The sequence below is a fragment of the Antechinus flavipes genome, chromosome 2, assembly GCF_016432865.1.
Source record: "Antechinus flavipes isolate AdamAnt ecotype Samford, QLD, Australia chromosome 2, AdamAnt_v2, whole genome shotgun sequence".
Classification (NCBI taxonomy): Eukaryota; Metazoa; Chordata; class Mammalia; order Dasyuromorphia; family Dasyuridae; genus Antechinus; species Antechinus flavipes.
In genome coordinates this window covers 338,575,511-338,595,037 of record NC_067399.1, presented here as the reverse complement: position 1 = coordinate 338,595,037, position 19,527 = coordinate 338,575,511, and the positions used below count along the sequence as shown (strand labels likewise).

The 19,527-nt window shown below is 33.6% G+C and overlaps 1 protein-coding gene and 1 pseudogene across 14 annotated transcripts in view; one reads left to right on the top strand and one right to left on the bottom strand.

Moving 5' to 3' along the window:
- The window catches only part of GPHN (gephyrin), a 725,565-nt gene that overhangs the window by 606,074 nt on the left and 99,964 nt on the right, over window positions 1–19,527 (bottom strand). The window lies entirely within an intron of this gene.
- LOC127552282 (glyceraldehyde-3-phosphate dehydrogenase-like) lies at window positions 17,853–18,716 on the top strand (annotated as a pseudogene).

The window sequence follows — 19,527 nt, the reverse complement described above, 5'->3', positions numbered from 1 at the left end:
CAAGTTATGGTACATGAATGTTATGGAATATTATTGTTCTGTAAGAAATAACCAGCAGGATGATTTCAGAGAAGCCTGGAGAGACTGACATGAACTGATGCTGAGTGAAATGAGCAGAACCAGGAGATCATTATACATGGGAACAACAAGATTATATATGATGATCAATTCTGATGGACATGGCACTTCTCAACAATGAAATGATTCAGACCAATTCCTATGATCTTGTGATAGAGAGAGCCACCTGCAACCAGAGAGAGGAGGTATGGGAACTGAAGGCGCATCACAACATAGTATTTTCACTCTTTTTGTTGTTGTTTGCTTGCATTTTGTTTTCTTTCTCATTTTTTTCCTTTTTGATCTGATTTTTCTTGTGCAGCATGAAAATTGTGGAAATATGTATAGAAGAATTATACATATTTAACATATGTTGGGTTACTTGCCATCTAGAGGAGGAGGTGGAGGGGAAAGGAGGGAAAAAATTTATACCACAAGGTTTTTCAACCAGGGTTAATGTTGAAAATTAACCATGGATATGTTTTGAAAATAAAAAGCTTTAATTAAAATAATAGAAAAGAAAGGTCCTTTGCCAAAAGCTCCCTCTTGTCCCTTCCTCCACTTCTGATATCACTCAGATGCCTTCCAATACTTTCTTATCCTGCTGTCTCACATAAAGAGATGGCCCCTTTCCTTGCCAAAGCAAACCCTTCTAGATATGCACATGTAATCCAATGTATTCTATCTTCTCTAGCATATTACCTATTTTATTGTTATCCCTGTCTCGCTTATCTTTAATCTCTCGTGATCCATTTCTATAAACAAAACCACATTCTGCCTATTTTCAAACAAATCTCATTTGGTTCTCACTAACTTTGCTCCATCTTTTTGTGGCTATATTCCTTGAGAAAGTCACCTACAATTGGTGTTTCTATTTTCTTTATTCTCACTCTCTTAATTCTCTGCAGTCTTGTTGGAATCCTTACTAACTGCTAACTAATTAGAGTTGATCTAATCTTACAAGAAGATGTTTTGGGCAGAACCTGAAACAAGGTACTAAGTAGAACTAATTAATACAAGGCTTGTGTTCACACCTTTCAATGAGTTCACACCTCCCTTGAAGCTCTTTGGGCCAGAGAGCACTATGGGAGAAAACCCACAATCCCTCTCTTGAAGGAGCATAAATAGAGCTTCAATGGGCCAGTCAAAGAAGTTCTTCAGAGTGAAGAAGCTACAAGTCGAGATTTCACCGGAATGACATGAAGAGTGGAGCTGGCTGGAGGCTGAAGAAAGCAGAGGCAGAGGCTGAAGGACCAGACCTTTGGATTTGGCGACATTCGGAGAGAGCTCTTGGAACCAAGCAGAGAGATAGGCCTCTAAGCTAACCGGGCTATATTGGAGATAATAAAAGATCTGAACTTTTATCACCTGGCTGTGTTTTGAGAAGAAAAAGCTCACCACACAGTCTGGCTTCTGATTTAACCTTTCAACTATAAACTGCTCTCTTCATACTTACCAAAGATCTCTTAATTGTTAAATATAAAACTTTTCTCATACATCTTGAACTCTGCAGCCTTTGACACTACAGATCATTCTTTTCTCCTTCATATTTTGCTTTCTAGGTTTTTACGATATGGCTCTCTCCTGGTTCACCTTCTTCCTTTGACCTCTCATTCTCAATTTCTTTTGGTAGTTTTTTTTTTACCCAAGTCATGCCAATTACTAGTAAAATTCCTAAAGAACTGTTCTGTGCCTTGTTCTTCTAAATTTTTCAGCTGGTAATCTCATCCGCTTTCATTTAATTCAATTATTATCTACATGCAAATTATCTTATAACTCCAACTGAACATCTAGAATGGTATTGTCCTGAGACAAACTCAAAATATCCAAAATTAATGCATTATTCCTCCTCCTAAACCCTCTTCCTCTTCCTAATCTCCCTATTATTGCCGAGGATACTATTAATCTCTCATTCAATAACTTTCATATCTTTGATTTGAGGAAAATTTTATAGACTAAAAAGGAATAAAAAATGTCACAAAAGACAAAACATCAACAATATAAAATTAAAAGTTTTTTGCACAAGCAAAATTAATCTGTGTATTAATCATCTTTGATAAAGTTATATAGAAAAATAGAATTATAGAAAAAGTTGTAAGGGATCTTAGAGACAATTTATTCTATACCCCTAATTTTACAAAAGAAAATAAGGAGAAAAATGAAAGTCTAGAAAAATAAATTGCCTTCTTCACTCAATATGAAATCGTAAGTAGCAAAGCTCTGACTTGGAGTCATCTCATGACTCCAAATATAGATCCTTTTCAATTATACCATATTGTCTCTCCAACAGATAAGTGGAAAAGGACATAAACTATTTTCAAGATGTATCAGGGGTTGAGAACTTACTGACATGCTGGAATTTGTATTTTAGAAGGTTGCCTTTTAGTCTATGTAGAGCCAAGATTCTTAGCTTTGAATAGGCTGAATAGGCCTTTGGATTATTTCAATCTTTAAGCCAGAAAACTTGCAAAAAACTTGCAAAAAAAAAAAAGCCAAAAAAATGGTAAACTTGAGTCTCATTAAGGAGTTTTCAAAAATAACACATAGGCTGAGGGTATCTTAAGGAAAGGATCAAGGAGATGATGATCTTTTCAGCCATACCAAGTCTTCAATGAATTGAGCTGAAGACCACCAACTGAAAGAGAAACTGAAAAAGTCAACAAGAGCAAATCAAAGTACAGTGAAACTATGACAGAGAAAGGAGAAAATTTGGTGAACTACTAGGTATTATACTATAGTTATTTTGGAAAAGAGAACTTGGGCCAAGTTAGTTATGCAACTTCTTCAAGTTATGCTCTTTTATCAAATGCTTCTCCATGTTCAGTGTTTCCAGAAACTATAATATACTCAGATCACTTCTTTTAATTAAACATTTCTGGCATGCCTCAAATATAAAGAACCCAGAAATTAGCTAGAAATATATAAAATCAAATCAAGGTCAAAGCACCAAATCTTTGACTGAATGTTAAGAATTTTCCTCACTGGAGGCTTTTGGCTATTATAACTGCATTAATAACTTTCAACTGACAAACTCCATAAAACAGTAGAAAAGGTAACCACCTGGGTCAAAGAAAGCTATCAGGTTACTTTTAGGCCAAAAAAATGAGCTAACACTTAAGAGTAAAGTACGTTAAATCACTAGTCCTCAATAGGGGAGAGGATTAGATAGAAACAGAATAGGTTTGGAAACAAAAAGGGTGTCAAAAAATGGACTGGACTTTTATGAGTGTAGCCACAGTGAAGTAAAAACTAGCTTAGAGACCATTTATAGAACACTTTAAGGATTGGTAAACATTTTTACAAATATTATCTCATTTTAACTATACAACAAGCCTAGGAAGTAGATGCTATTATTACCACCATTTTACAGATGAGGAAATTAAGCCAGGCAGAAGCTGAGTGACTTGCTCAACATCATATAATTATTATGAAGAGTCTAACATCAGATCTGAATGCAGGTCTTCCTGACTCTAGGTCTAGAAGGCAGAGCACTACACATGAAAACAACACTAAAAAAGTGTCAGAATTCTAAGAAGTATAATAATGACTCTAGACAATTAATTGTAAGTGAATGAAAAAGTATTAAGTGTTTATTATATCCAAAGCACTAAGCTAAGTTTAAGGATGTAACCAAAAGACAAGAAGAGAGTCCTTGTTCTCAAGAAGTTCACATGCTAACAGGAAGAGACAACAAAAAGGCAGTTTCAACTTTAAGGAATATTGAATGCCCAGCAGTTCCCAGGGTATGGTGACAGAACATATGGTAATAGAACTTCATTAATATCATTTCCATTAATAACACTATATTTAGACCTCATGTTGAAGCCAAGCCCTTTAATTTTAAGAACTTTCTTTTCTGGGTCTTCAGGAGCTGAGGCTGCCAAGAAGGCAGGAACTGTAGAACCTGCTAAGACACTTGTCAGTCCTATTAGATGATGGTTATTGGGGCCATCTTGGTAATTATGAAATACAACTTTCTCATAGGGAAATGGTGTTCTAGAGATAAAGAACAAAGTATATGCTTAGCCATTGTCAAGAGGTTGTTTTGAACTCCTTTTGTAATATGGTTTGCAGAGCACTTTACAAATATTCACATTTATGTTCATTTAGCAGGCGAATAAACTGAGAGTAAAGGATTTGCTCTGAGTCACAGTAAGTATCTGAGACTAGATTTGAACTTGGGTCTTCTTGACTTCAAATCTAAGGCTCTATCCATTGTGCTATTTTACACCTATAAGGTTTACTTGGGGGCAGAGGGGAGGTTGTGAATAATAATGATTGGGGAGGAGAAGGAAGCAGGGAGAAAAAAGAAGGAATTAAGGCAGAGAATATGCAACTTGCTCAGATATGCTCAGATGACAAAGCTAATAACTGAGGGAAGATTTGAAGTCAGGTCTTCCTTACTTTTAAGTCCAGCATTTTATTTACTATATCACTCAAGCTGCATGGATAGATGGGTTATTAGAAAATAACAACAAAAATATTAAGCAATAACAAATAGTTTTGAAAATTAAAATGTAAATGGTAATAATAGTACCTACCACAGGGTTTGGGTGAATATCAAATGAGATAACTTGCATAAAACTACATGCAAGCCTTAACAAACTATGATTTATTATTATTAATTATTCTGGAGAGAATCTTTTTAAAAAATTGTCAGTTATTTCATTTCTTTTGGCAAAAAAATGACCACTTTTCTTCATCTTAAATTATAACAGAATCCTATAAGAGGCTTCTCTCTTTTCAAGTATTGTTACCTAATGACACTATTCATTACCAAATAATAATGAAGTTTAAAAACTGTCCACATCCTTAAATGACTATCATAATTTTTTTGTTACAAAAAAGTTAAAATTGTAATTTTTCCTGTCCAAACATGCCCTCCCTCAAAATCAACAAGAGATTTTTTTGTGCCAGATAAAATAGGAAATACAAAAAAATGATCTTTACATACATTGGAAGTTTGCCTAGACATAAATCACTGTAATAAGCCTTACTAATTTTGAAACTTGTTAATGTACAAACACTCCATTAATGTACAAATACTCCATAAATGTTCTACTTTTGTTATAGAACAGACGACTTTCTAGAAATAGATAATTTTTCATTTTATTGCAGTTGTTCAAACTACACTCTTCAGATTCATTCGAAATATAATAAAGTTAAAAAAAAATCTCAACATGCATATTATCAAAACAAGTGACCTTCCCTAAATATTTTTTTTAAAAACTTGTTTTTTAAATATGGAGAATCTAGTATAAACAAGAATTACAATTAATGAAAAAGAGAAGATATATTAGCAACAGACCCATTATGATTTCAAAAAAATCAAAATAATAATTTTATCATAACTTTTGTCTATTTGATATGTAAAACATTTTTAATTAAGGCATATTTTATGAGGATGCCCACATAAAAAACAACTAAATCAAACTATTAATATAAACCAGAGAATATGATAGCAAAATAAATTCAATTAGTTTTATATATTCAACATAAATACTCAGGCTTTGTTAGAGCAAGAGATGGTATAGAAATCATCTATAAAAATTGTGCGCAGAAAACAGTCACATAACCTCTTTGCTTCAAGCCTAAGAGCTTTTAATATGAGCCTGCTAGTTGATCTTGATATTCAAAAGAGAAACAAAGATTTGTTCAATCTATGTTATCTTTAAAGCCCTAAATTAAAACTAGTACTCTGAATTATATGTGCAAAACAAGTAAGAGTGTCTTTAAAAATAGGGAAGAGATATATTACTAATTTTTTTTCAGCTGTTTTGTGAATTTACATAGCAATTTGCCAGGTATTACACCAAAATAAAAAAGTGCTTAACAGTAGATAGTTTCCTTTCGATCAATATAATCTTGATACTTTTTTCCTTTCAAATTATTAAATACAGCACCAGCCCTGAAGTCAAGAGAACCTGAGTTCAAATCTGGTCTCAGACACTTAACACTTCCTAGCTATGTGACCCTGGTCAAGTCACTTAACCCCAATTACCTCAGCCAAAAAAAAAAAAAAAATTAAGTACATAGTGGTACAATTTCCTCATGGAAATAGCTATTTTTGTGCTTTAAGAATATATAAATGGCAGGATCATAGATCCTAAAAAAAAATTTTTTTTTTTTTACAATTTTAGAGCTCTCCAAAGACTGAAAAACTAGTACTGTTTTAGAAACCATAAGATTTTAAAGAAATCTTAAGTCTAACACATCATGAAAGAACATAATGAATGTTGCAAAGGATTCAATTGTAATAAAGACCATGTCAAACAGAAAAGATATAATAATCTAATGGATAGACACATTGTACTAAATTCCATTTTGATAGAATGGAAAACAGTGAAAACTTCACCTCAGAGTAGATAAAAAGAAATGGCAAAACACCAGAAGGGACTAAGTGGTTTCTTTAATAGAGTTTCAATTTAATTCAAGTTTCAAGCCAATGCTTTTAGTCTTTATTACCATGCCTTATTCTTTTATTTTTCACATGTTAACAGCCTTCTTAGTATAGCCACCAATACTATCTAGTTCTTAAAATTCATTCTAATTTTTATATGTAAATCTTGTCCATTAAACAACTACTACATATAGCTTACACACTTTGGTATTATTAGCCCTTGAGATATTTTAGTCCCATCACTACCTGTGTTTTTTAAAAAATATTACTATGATTAATTTTGATACTTTTGTTTTCTTAATTAGAGCCCAATACATGGCAAGAAGTTTCATAGTTTGTATCTGCCACTTCCTCCCCCGCCCCGCAATGAGACTGTTTTTAGGTACTCACTCAACATAAAAGAAAGAACAACAACAAATACACTAACAAAAGAATAACAATAGAAATATTATTTTCTCCTGATGATAGTGACATGCTACAGGAAGATTATTTACTAGAAGTAAAAATTTCCTATATAATTAAGGTAGTGGAAGTTTTTTTCCTATCCAGTCAAGTTCAAAATACAACATTAAAGCTCAACGTGCTTCTTTGAGATGACCTGTCCACAAATCAAATCCTCTCTAAACACAATGACTCCTCTGAGGCCTCTGGCAGTCTCCTTGAAACAAATAAGGGTTTATGGGACACTTGATAATAAAGAGGTTACTGATTTATTTGACCCACAAATGGCAACTGTTATAAATTTTCTTTTTACTCTTTGCTATTTGGCTTTAAAAATCCTTGGCTATCTTCTAGACAGTTCACTACAAATTCATCTCTTTATTTTCTTAGTCACTCTAAACTAGCTAGCCAATATGAGGTATTCCCCCACCCCCCCTTCCTTCTTCTCAGTTAGTGGAATAGTAATAGAAGAATAGGTAAATTCCTTTTAATCTTTGCCTAGACAAAAGATACAAAATACTTTTACTTCCACTGGCCTCTGTGAATGCTACAAATATTTTTATGCACTTAAGATTTCTATACACATATGTAGAAATATTTTAACAATAAATGGACTAATATGTAAAAAAATAATACTTAAACCAGCACTTTTTTGTTGTAGTAATTAACTGAAAATGATTGTTCAACTATAGAATGGGCTGAACAAATTAGGAAATTTGAATATCATAGAATTTTGCTATGCTATAAGAAATACTGAACAAGAAAAATTAAAACAAACTCAGAAACATTTGTATGAATTTATACTGAGTGAAATGAGAAGAAACAGTAGAGGCAGGTGGAGCAGTACATGTGTGTAAATTGCTACTACTGGGAAAGCAGAGACTATAGGGCAAGACTCTAAAGAGAAATAATGAAAAAAGTAGGGAGGAAAAAGACCTAGCAGTAGAAATATTTTTTTCAAATTGGACTACAAAAGAACAAAACAATTTGGTAATGTTTAAAAGAGAGAGCTTAATCAGTAGAACAAATTCCTTAACAAAATACTTAGAAGAAAATTAACCCAGCATCCCAGTGTTTGATAAAGATATAAAGTCCACCACTTGATAAAAACTGATGAAAAAAATCAGGCAGGTAGTAGAGTAAAAATTGAATTTAGACCAATAACTGACATCTTCTACCACATCAAGCCCCAAATTGAATATACAACCTAGTTATAAAAAGTCATATCACTTTTAAAGATAGAGAAACAGGAAAGTAACTTTCAGGTCTATAGATAGGATTACATAATACTATATATCCTATCATTTCATATCACATTATAATAAGGATTACATAAAACTTAAAAAGGTTTTTGCACAAACAAATCCATAGCTAACATGAGAAGAAAAACAGCTTAAATGGAGGAAAAAAATCTTCGCAGCAAGTTTCTCTGATTAAGATCTTATTTCTCATTTATAAGACATATCAGAAATTGATTAAAATTTACAAAAATAAGAATCATTCCCCAAACTGATAAATGGTATGAGGATATGACAGGGAAGAAACCCAAGCTATCTATTGCCATATTTAAAATGCTCCAAATCTTTAAGAATCTGATAAATATAAGTGAAAGCCATTCTAAGATATCATCACACAAAGATTAAAGGGGGAAAAAAAAGGAAAATGGCAAATGTTGGGCTATGGGAAAACAGATACAGTGAGAATAGTTTAAACATTCAGGAAAGCAACTGGCATTATGCACAAAAAAAAAATTTTTTTCTCCCCCTCCCCCTTTTTTTGGCTGAGGCAATTGGCATTAAGTGACTTGCCCAGGGTCACACAGTCAGGAAGTGTTAAGTGTCTGAGTCCAGATTCAAACTCGGGTCCTCCTGACATCAGGGCTCCATTCACTGCACCACCTAGCTGCCCTCACAAAAAAAAAAAAAAAAAAAATTTCTAATCAGTGATTATGCTATACCACTGCTAGGCTTATAACTTAAATAAATGAAAGGAAGAGGTGAAAAGGTCCTATACAAAAATCTTTAAAGAAATTTTTCCTGCGATGGAAAAAAAATCAATAACCCACCCTAGACACTAAAATAGTGCGTCTTCAAATAAATGTAATAAAATATTTTGGTATAAGAAATGTGGAAAATAATGACTTTAAAGAGAAAGATGAAGATGAACCAAGGCAGAATGAAATAATTGAACAAGATAAATAATTTGCACAGTGACATCAATATTATATAAAAATTGTTTTTCACAGAATGATTCAATACAATATTTGACCTTGATTCCAAAGTACCAATAAAAAAGAATGCTAATCATTTCATCACAGGGAAATGTTGGACTAATATGCAAAATAAGAAATATGTGCTCAGTATGGGAATGTTTTGTTCAACTGTTCTTATGTAATACAAAAATGGATATCCATTCTGTATCAGTAGGTGGATAATATTCTTCATCAACAATCCCCTGAAACCAGGATTGATTATTGTGCTGATTAGTGTCCTTAAATATTTTAGAATTATTCAATTTTCCATATTATAGCAAAAATTGTTCTGTTGGGTTCTGTCCACTTTGTTTTTTACATGAGTTCATACAAAATTTTTTCAGGTTTTTCCATGACTAACTCACTTTATTTCTTATAGCACAAAAGTATTCCATTACATTTATGTACCATAATTTGCTTAGCCATTCTCCAATTGATAGAAATTTTAGTTTCCAACTTTTTGTCACTAATTCAGAGAGAGACAGACACAGATACGGACATACATGGAGAGAGAGAGAAAACAGATATCCATATTTTGGTATTACAAAAGAACAGTCAAGCAAAACAAGGGTAAGTGAATTCCCCAGTCACAAAGCTAGCAAGTGTTTGAGGCTGAATTTGAACACAGCTCTTCCTAATTCTAGGCCTTATACTCTTAGCCTCTGCATCACCTAACTGCTTGATATTAGAGATGAAAATTACAATTGAAAAGATTCCAATTAATCTTGTTTAATCTTTATATGTAAGGGTGCACCAAAATCCACCAAATGTATACTTTAAATAAGCATCTTTGATATTTTGTAGTCTCTCTTCCCCTCACCCCCACCCCATGCAACAAATCTCAGGACTGAGGGAAAGTCATTTTTTTCTTTGAATTTTTTTTTTTTTTTTTTACTATTATCTCTTTCCTATCCCTTTCCAATTGCTCCACTCCCCCAAAAAGTCTGAATCAAATTCTAATTATAATTACATAGTTTGGGAATCTCTCATTACATTAATATTCTCATTAATTTTAAAAGTCATTCTAACTTTACTAGAAACTGAACAGATTCATCACATTTAATTAAAAATCAAGAGAAATGCTTTTACTAGTATTCACTCATCCATAGCACCAAAAAGCAGACAATATAATCATTAGCTACTTTTTCTGGGCTCCTAGCCAGGTATCATATGTTTCTTGACTACTTTGAATAAGGAAGAGAAAATTCTGACTATCTTTTGATTTTTTTTTTTTTTGAACATTCCAATTTGGCCATAGAAGGCTCACAGAACTAAAATGAGGATTGTCAAGTTATTTCCTAACTAGGACAAAGTTAAAATTCTGTTTTAAACAGGCAATAGAGTGGGATTATTTTTTAAGATCTTTTACAAGCAGCTTGAACTTGCTGTTTGGGGGGGGGGGGAGGGAGGAAGGATGTATATATGAGAAAAAAGAAATATGGATTGCTAAAATCCCATATGGGTTAGCTGGCTGCTCAATTAGAATTTAAAACAACCACAGCATGGTACACAGGAGTTTCCCTTTTAGTTTGCTTCACCAAGTCAGCATGCTTCCTATGGATGGCCTCTTCGCTCCACTATTTGGAATTTCTCAGAAGCTTAGAGAACTCTGACTGAATTTCAGTCAAAAGAATTCCAAAATTCTCCTCCTCCTACTTAATTCTCTGAAACCCAGTGATGGTTATTTCATTATCTGACTTCTGCCACCAATTATGCTGAGTTCTTTAAGATATGCTGAAATAATGGGCTGTAGTGGTACTTCGGGCTCTCTAATGATAAGCTTTATTTAAGGAAGAATTAAAAAATTAAAGTGAAGATACTTGGAGTAAAGAGGAGTGCATGACCTCACAATGATTGGTTAAAAACCAACATAGCTTTCCAGGTCTCCCACCGTCTCCACAGAGACACATAATATCCTGAACCCACTAACATAATATCCTGAACCCACTAGGGCCGCTTACAGGAGTCTTATTAAGTCTCTAATACCAGTGGACATTTGCTGCAGACACTTTTACAATTTTATGTTGCTTGTCTCAAAGTGAAGCCTACTACCTAGATGCTACTACTTCTATTACTGGAGATGACTGAATATTTTGCTGTTTAGGTTATGGGTTTCCAAAGTCTGGGTGAAGACCCTTTTGGGGCTCATAGCCTGACTTCAAAAGGGTAGTAATCAGGCAAAGAGAATGAGAAGATGGGTTGTATCCCATCCTCCCAGCAAAAGACAACCTTAGGACTGATCTCTGATACAACAATATCAGTGTTTATCAGACAATCTTATGCTCGAATTTCTAACTTCTCTCCACTAAGGAAGCTCCCAGTTGCCCAGATTTTAAGCCCACTGTTTGCCAATGAGCAAAGTTATGATGTAAGCAGTAACCTAAGCAACAGTTGTGCAGATAGATGTCAGAAGGAAAATTCTATCCCACAAATATAGAAACCACCCTGTCCTGCAATGAATGGCAAATCAGTGCTTTTTTTTGTTTGGGAAGAATGAAATGAATTATAGAGGAGAAACATGCAAGAAAAAGGCCGTGGGTAAAGTGATGAAGTTGGTAAAAGTAATGGACATGGAGTCAGAAAAATTCAAAGTCAAATCCTGCCTCACTTACCTCAAGTTTTGAGATACTGCGGAAGTCACTTAATCTCTCTCAGCTTTAGTTTCCTCAATTATAAAATGGGGATGATAATAATAGCACTTACTTCATGGGATTGTTGTAAGAATCAAATGAAAAGATAGATGTATTTTGCATACCTGAAACTGCAGTATAAATAATAGCTATTATTATTATTGATGGGTTATGATCTTTCTTATATCTCTCATTATATTGTTCTTCCCCTTTCTCCCAGACCCATCTGCCGAATTTCTTAATTATTCAAGTGCACAAATCTCAGGGTAATCTTCAGCTCTTTATTTTCACTTAATCCACACACTAGATCAATTATCAAATCTTATTTCCACACCTACGATATTTCTCCTATTCACTGTCTTCTCTCTACTCATACAGCCACCACTCTATTCACAATCTTTTGTGTAGAGTATTGCCTTAGCTTCCAAATTGATCTCCCTACCTGAAATCTGTCTCCTAAAATAATATATCCTTAGCTAAGATCTTCCTCTTCTACTCTAATACAGCAACCTTTGAGGTTCATGTTATCCATATTTATCATCCAATCTAGATCCTAGTAACTTGTCTGTCAATTCTTGGACACTTTTCTTGCTTTAAATGAAAAGGCTATTTCACAATCTCTTTCTCCAATGTAACTCCACTAATACTAGGGGACTTAACATATATATTAATGATGGTCACTCAAACATTCTTACCTTCTCAAAACCTTAGTATACTTAATTCATAAGCACTCATGATTATTTCATTATCTCTTTCACCTTAGCTAAACAGCTGTTACATCCTTGATTGTGCCACAACTCACAAATGTTCCACTTCCATGTTTGTGGAACTCTTTTATCTTATTAAATTCTCTTCTCACTCCACCTTTCTCTATGTCTTATGATCAAATTCTAAATTTCATCTTCACTAAGAACTCCAATTTTTCTAAACCTTATTATTTACTCAAGCCATCATCCTTTCATTGATTATATTTTTCTCTGCTCCCAATTTCAAACCCCTTGGTGAACCATTTCAATTCTATACACTAAACTTCCCTATCAAATCAATCCATTTGAACCATTATTCTATAAGTGATCAGTCTGAATTACTCTATTTTCCTTTGTTTCCATTCACATGGTGTTCAACTGACCCGTAATAATAATCCTGATTGAACACATTACAAATTTGCTATTTTTCTCAACTTAAAAGCAATCTTTTTGTCCCTCCCTAATTAATTCTATACCTCATTAACCAGAACAGTTTTTCCTAATCTTCCTTCTTTTTTCTGTTTTCCCATGAAAATTCTCCTATTACCTTCTCAGATGAAGACATCACGTCATGTTTTACTGATAAATTAAGGTCATTTCCTGAAAGCTTCCTCTTGTCTCTCTTCTCATCTCATATCCCTCTGATGTGATTTCCCCCTATTTTTCCCTTCACTTGAATCTATAGCTCTTATGCAAAGTTTCTTATCTTTATTAAGTATAACCCTATTACATCTATCCTTAATTCATCACTTCCCTGTCTTCTCTAGTCAACTACCCCTACTCACTCTCTCTCTCTAAACTTCAATCTCCCCCTACTTACTAGCTTCTTCCCCATATTAAAAAAATTGATCTTACCATGCATGCCTGCCAGCTATTATTTTATATCCTTTTTTTTCTTCTCAATTAAACTCCTTGAAAAAGCTATTTATACATTTAATTGGATAGTTAGATGGTACAGTGGATCAGGTCTTAGGTCAAGAAGAATCATCTTCTTGAGTTCATTCTGGTTTGATACTTAGTAGCTGTGTGATCTTGGGAAAGTCACTTAACCGTATTTGCTTCAAATCCTCATCTATAAAATGAACTGGAAATGGCAATAACAAACAACTCCAGTATCTTCGCCAAGAAAACCCCAAATGAGGTCATGATGAGTCAGATGTAACTGAAACGATAACAGCAACTCCTAGGGGTTCAGATGTCACCAATATGCAAATGATTCCCAGATCAAGATGTCCAGACTCAGTGTCTTTCCTGCAAGTCAATCATAAATTACTAACTGCCTACATGATATTTTAAACTGGATGTGCCATCAATATATTTAAAACAAAATTCAATTATTGTTCTATAAGAAATGATGAGCAGGCTAATTTCAGAAAAACTTGGAAAGACTTGGATGAACTGAAGCTAAGCAAAGTGAGTAGAATACCAAGAAAATGTTGAACACCACAACAAGATATGTGATGGACTTGGCTTTGTTCAACAATGAAATGATTTAAGGCAATTACAATAGACTTGGGATGGAAAGAGCCATGTACATCCAGAGAGAGAATGTGGATCAAAGTACAGTAATTTCACTTTCTTTTGGTGTTGTTTGTATAGCTTCCCTTTCAGGCAAGAAAAGAATCAGAGGAGATTGGGAATTGGGAGAAACTTTAGCTATTAAGTAATTCAACTTCCTTTTAAGAAAGCTACAGGGAAGAACCAGGTTCACATTTCTCTAAACTGGCCACCAGAGCTGTAGGAACATGGAGGGAGAAGTATACAATCAATTCATATGTATAAGATGCTTATAGTTTATTTAAGGTGTTCCTAACTAGGGAAGTGGCTATACATCAAATATTGAGGACTATTTGGTAACTGAATATTCTAATTAACTGAATTAAATTGTGAGAAAGTGAGAAAGCATCCAGGTAAGATTTATATCTTGCATGTCCACTCACATAGTGAACTTCCAGGACCTATTTTTGATGGAAATTCAAAGGCAGATAGCCTTTTAACTATGTTAGCCAGTACTCCTTTATTTCAGGAAGCCCAGGAATCTCATTCTAAATATCATCAGGCTGCTCAAACTTTACCTTTACAATTTGGAATAACAAGAGAGGAAGCTAAGAGCATAGTAAAAAGCTGTACAACTTGCCTTCATTTCCATGCTCCTACGGTCCCTCCAGGGAAGAACCCTCCTGGTTTGAGACCCAATGAAATCTGGCAAATGGATGTGACCTGTTATAAATCTTTTGGCCGTCTGTTTTTATCCACATTGTGGTAGACACCTTTTCAGGATTCACTTTTGCAATACCAACAGCAAAAGAGACAGCCCGAATGGTCACTGAATTCCTTATACAAACATTTGCAATTATGGGTGTGCCACAAGCAATAAAAACATTTAATGCACCTGCATATATTTCTAAACATGTTCATGCTTTTGTGCATAGTACAAGATTTTACATACCAGTGGCATACCTTCTAATTCTCAAGGTCAGGCAACAGTAGAGAGGAGAAACAGAGACATTAAGACATTCCTCTAAAAACAAAAGAAAGGAGGAGCCACGGGTAACCCTAGAGAACTTGTAAGTTTAGTTCTTTATATCATTAATTTTTAAATTTTTGATAAAGATGCACTGGTGCTGGCAGACAGATTTTATAACTCCACTATCTTTAGATAATCACCAGGTAATGTGGAGACATCCAGAAAGTGGTGAATGGAAGGGACCAGATAGGTGAACTGCTTGGAGAAGAGAATTTGCTTGTATTTCTACAGATGGAGAAGGAATCAGATGGGTGCCAATGAGCCACATTCATCTTGTCCATCTGAGAGGGACAGAAAAAAGAGAAAAACCACAAAACAAAGACCTAAGAAACATCTGACACTGAAAGAGCATGGCTAATAATAACACTGTTGGAGGACTTGAAAACTAGAAGGAATCATTGGATTCATCTTGTTTAGGGTATGACCTGGAGAGAGAAAATATATAAAATATTGAGTTCTATTTTTCAGATTACATATACTTATTTTTAATCCCTATTGATTTAAAATTCTATGGTTCTCTTTTAAATTTCTGCCTATGAATCTCAGATATGTTTTGACAAACTATTTTGCATTTATTTTCACATTAGTGTAGCTTAGTAATGTATATATAATCAGATGAGCCAAAAAAAAAAAAAAAAGCATTATGGTCTATAGTTATAGGAATCTTGATCACTACTATGAGAGATTGAAACTTTTTAAAGATCATCTGAGCAATTGGGCTTCAATAGGAGCCAACTAACAGATTCTAGCAGAACCTAATTATACATACTTGCTTTCCTTGAGTCCTCATGTTCCTGAGGGAAGTAGGACTACTTTTTTTTTTTCTTCTTTTTCTTCTTCCTCTTCTTCTTTCTTTCTTTTTTTTTTAAATAATTATAACTTTTTAAAATAAGTATATGTAATCTGAAAAATAGAACTCAATATTTTATATATTTTCTCTCTCCAGGTCATACCCTGCTAATTTTGCCAACTAATTTTATACCTATAGGAGCCTAGAGCCAATATATTCTAAAAAAGGAAAGAATTTATTTTTGTCTTTTTGTATTTAGGTGTTTTGAATTTATTGCAACACTATCACATTATGTTTTATTCTTCTGAATATTAAGTTGTTCCTCCAACAAGCTTTTTAAAATTTTTTATTTCTCAATTCTTTGAAAGGCTAGTACCAAAAAGGAAAAGGTAAAAATACTATGTTTTCTCATATAAGGCAAAGAATTAAGTTCAATCATTCAGTTATATTCATATTCTATGAAAATCTACACCATATTTACATCACAAAGGGGGGAGGGTTCCTCCACTATAGAAATACATTCTCAACTTCCCCGAAAATAAGATAGTTGTTCCAAGGCTTAATTTGTAAGCCAGTGAAGCTGTTTAATATAAAAAATTAAAGACTTCCAGGAGACTAGACTGTGGAAGAAAAAATAGACTCTGTGACAGTAATAAATTTGAATGAAAGAATAGGATGAATAGAGAATTAGATACAAACAGCAGAATTCATCAAGGAAATAATTTTAACATTAACAAACTGTACCAAAAGTTGATCAAAAAGTTACAACTCAATTTTTAAATAGAAGCTTGAACTTGGTGAATTTCATATAAGAAATATCAGAGGTAAAGATTCCATTAAAAATAAATATTACTATTAAAAACTAACTTGACCTAACATATTAATTTGTTAATTTAAACATTTCAAAGATTTTTTAAAACATCATGCAATCCTTGAATAAATCTAAATTTCATTCAAAGAACGAAACAAACAGAAAAAACACAACAATTTTTGACTACCTTGGAGCCTTCCCTTTTATCTCTCCAGCCTAAAAATCTTTGTTTAACCTGGCCATGCTCTATTACATTGCTTTAATTTTCATTCAGTACCAAAATTAATGCATTAAATATGAATGATGTAGAACAAATAAATAACCCCTTCCTTTTTATGCTATATTAGTATTGTATTGATGATTAGAGTAAAATTAGTTAAAAAAACAAACAAACAGACAAACAAGAGAGACAGAGACAGAGAGAGGATGAGATATTAGATTCTATTTTCCATGTAAAATATATTTGTATTTAGTTCTTTTTGATTAATCTGTGCAGGTAAAGCACTGTGGACACAAAAATTAAAAATTAAATAATACTAGGATTAAAATATCTTTTATCCTACTGGAGAGATACATTTATATTTATAAAAGCATGATAATTTGAGAAGGGAGAGATTATTAAAAATTGAAAAGTTCTGGAAAGGTCTCCTGTCCCATAGCTGAAAAGAGTATTTTAAGGGATAGTAGAAAGATGAATGAGTGAAAAAAGACAACAGCTGATGTAAGAAGATGGAACAAAACAGGAGAGGAAATTAAAGAAGCACATAGAGGGATTCACCTTAGCAAGAAGTAAAGATTCTTACTCCTCTGAAATAGGAAGAATGGAATAAATGAATGATTATGTAAAGAAATTTATAAACAATCAGGGGATAAAAAGAATAGGGTCCAAGTGAGAATCCATATATAAAGAATGGGATGAACATGAGAGCTCATCAATCAGCTTCAATCTCATTGAAGGAGGAAGGCAAGTTCTCTGCTGGGGATAAGAAGACATAGATTTGGCTGATGATTTAAGAAGAGAGAAAGAATTTGGAAATGGATTAGGTAGGGAGTTGATAGTGTGACAGATTGGAAAGGGAATTGATAAAAGTAGACTAAACAACTGTTAAACAGCCATAAGCCTCAAAGATATGTACGAGGCTCTTAGGTCTCAAGCTTGATACCAAAATTTGCTGCTGAAGTCACATCCCTGAGACAAGATGATAAAGGTTGGAGTCAATGGATTTGGCCATATTGGATGCCTGGTAAACAGGGCTGCATTCACCTCAGGTGTAGTGGACTTTGGGACCATCACTGATCCCTTCATTGATCTCAAGTATATGTTTTTATATTCTAATATGAATCCACCTATGGCTGAAAATGGAAAACTGGTGGTCAATAGAAAAACTATTACTATCTTCCAGAAGTAAAAATCCCAATATTAAATAAGGAGATGCTAGAGTTGAATAGAGTCCACTTGTGTCTTTACCACCATAGAAAAAGCCAGGGCTCACTTGAAGGATGGAGCTAAGCCTGTCATTATCTCTGCCCTTAATCCTGATACTCCTATGTTTGTGAAGCATGAAAAACACAATTAATCCCCTTAATAATACCTCCCATACTATCAACTGCTTGGCCAAGGTCATTTGTAACAATTTTGACATTGAAGAAGAACTCGTGTCTACAATCCATGATGCTTTTATTGCAACTCAGAAAACCGCATATGATCCCTCTGGTGAAATGTGGCATGAAGGGCATGAAGCTACTCAAAGTATTATCCCTGCTTCCACTAAGTGGAAGTTCCTAAGACAGTAGACAAGGTCATACGTGAACTAAATGGGAAGCTCACAGGTATGATTCCTACACTCAATATATCTGTTGTAGATATAATTTTCCCCCTGGAGAAAGCTGCCAAAGATAATGACATCAACAGAATGGTAAAGCAAGTATTAAAAGGCCTCTTGAAGAACATATTGGGCAACACAGAGGACCAGAGGATATCTTGTGACTTTAACAGCAAGACCCTTTCTTCAATGTTTGTGGTATTGTCTTCAAGACCTTTTTGTCAAGTTCCTGGTATTTAAGTAAAACAATTATTTAATACCCTACCTTTTGGGATAAGAGTCCAAAATGGGTTCCCATTTTAGTGGAAGTGGGAATATAGTAAATAGTATTAGAGTGAGATTCTAATACAGTATTTATTTTAAATTGTATTGAGTGAGTCTGGAAGAAGTGTATTAAAGCTAGCTCCCTATTTAATCTGAGTTGCTCAAAATATCTATAATTAAAGTAGAAAATAAAAGTATACAACAGCCTAAGAAATTGTGAATAATAGTATATTCAAGACAGATTGTAATCTTTATACTGACTTAATGTGATCTCAGACAAGTTATTTCACCTTCAGGCCTAAGTTTCCTCATCTGTGAAATGAGGGGGTTAGACTAATAAATGAATACAGCTCCTTCCAGTTTGTATCTATGATCCTGGTATGAAAAGAATACTGTTATAGCAACCATCTTGTTGCATGGTCTCCATGGAAAACCATGAATCTCTCCATACAAAAGAAAATAAAGAGGCCAGCCATACCCCTATTTACTTATGCTAGATTTCCCATTCACATTCCTTGTCCCAAAGTACAAGAGCAGGAGAGGGGAGAAGCATAGAACCCTATGTTGTATATCATTCATAAAATTATATATTCAGTGAAAAACAAAAACAAAAACATGATAAATGTATAGCAGCAAAATCACATTTATTTTATGATCTAATTCATTTCCTCGGTATTATAAAAGGATTTAATGAGTAAGATGACAAAAACTCAAGAATAATTAAAAGTTTAAAAAGAGAAAATGAAACTATAGACAGGAAAAAGGATTAAAAGACTAGAAAAGGGGA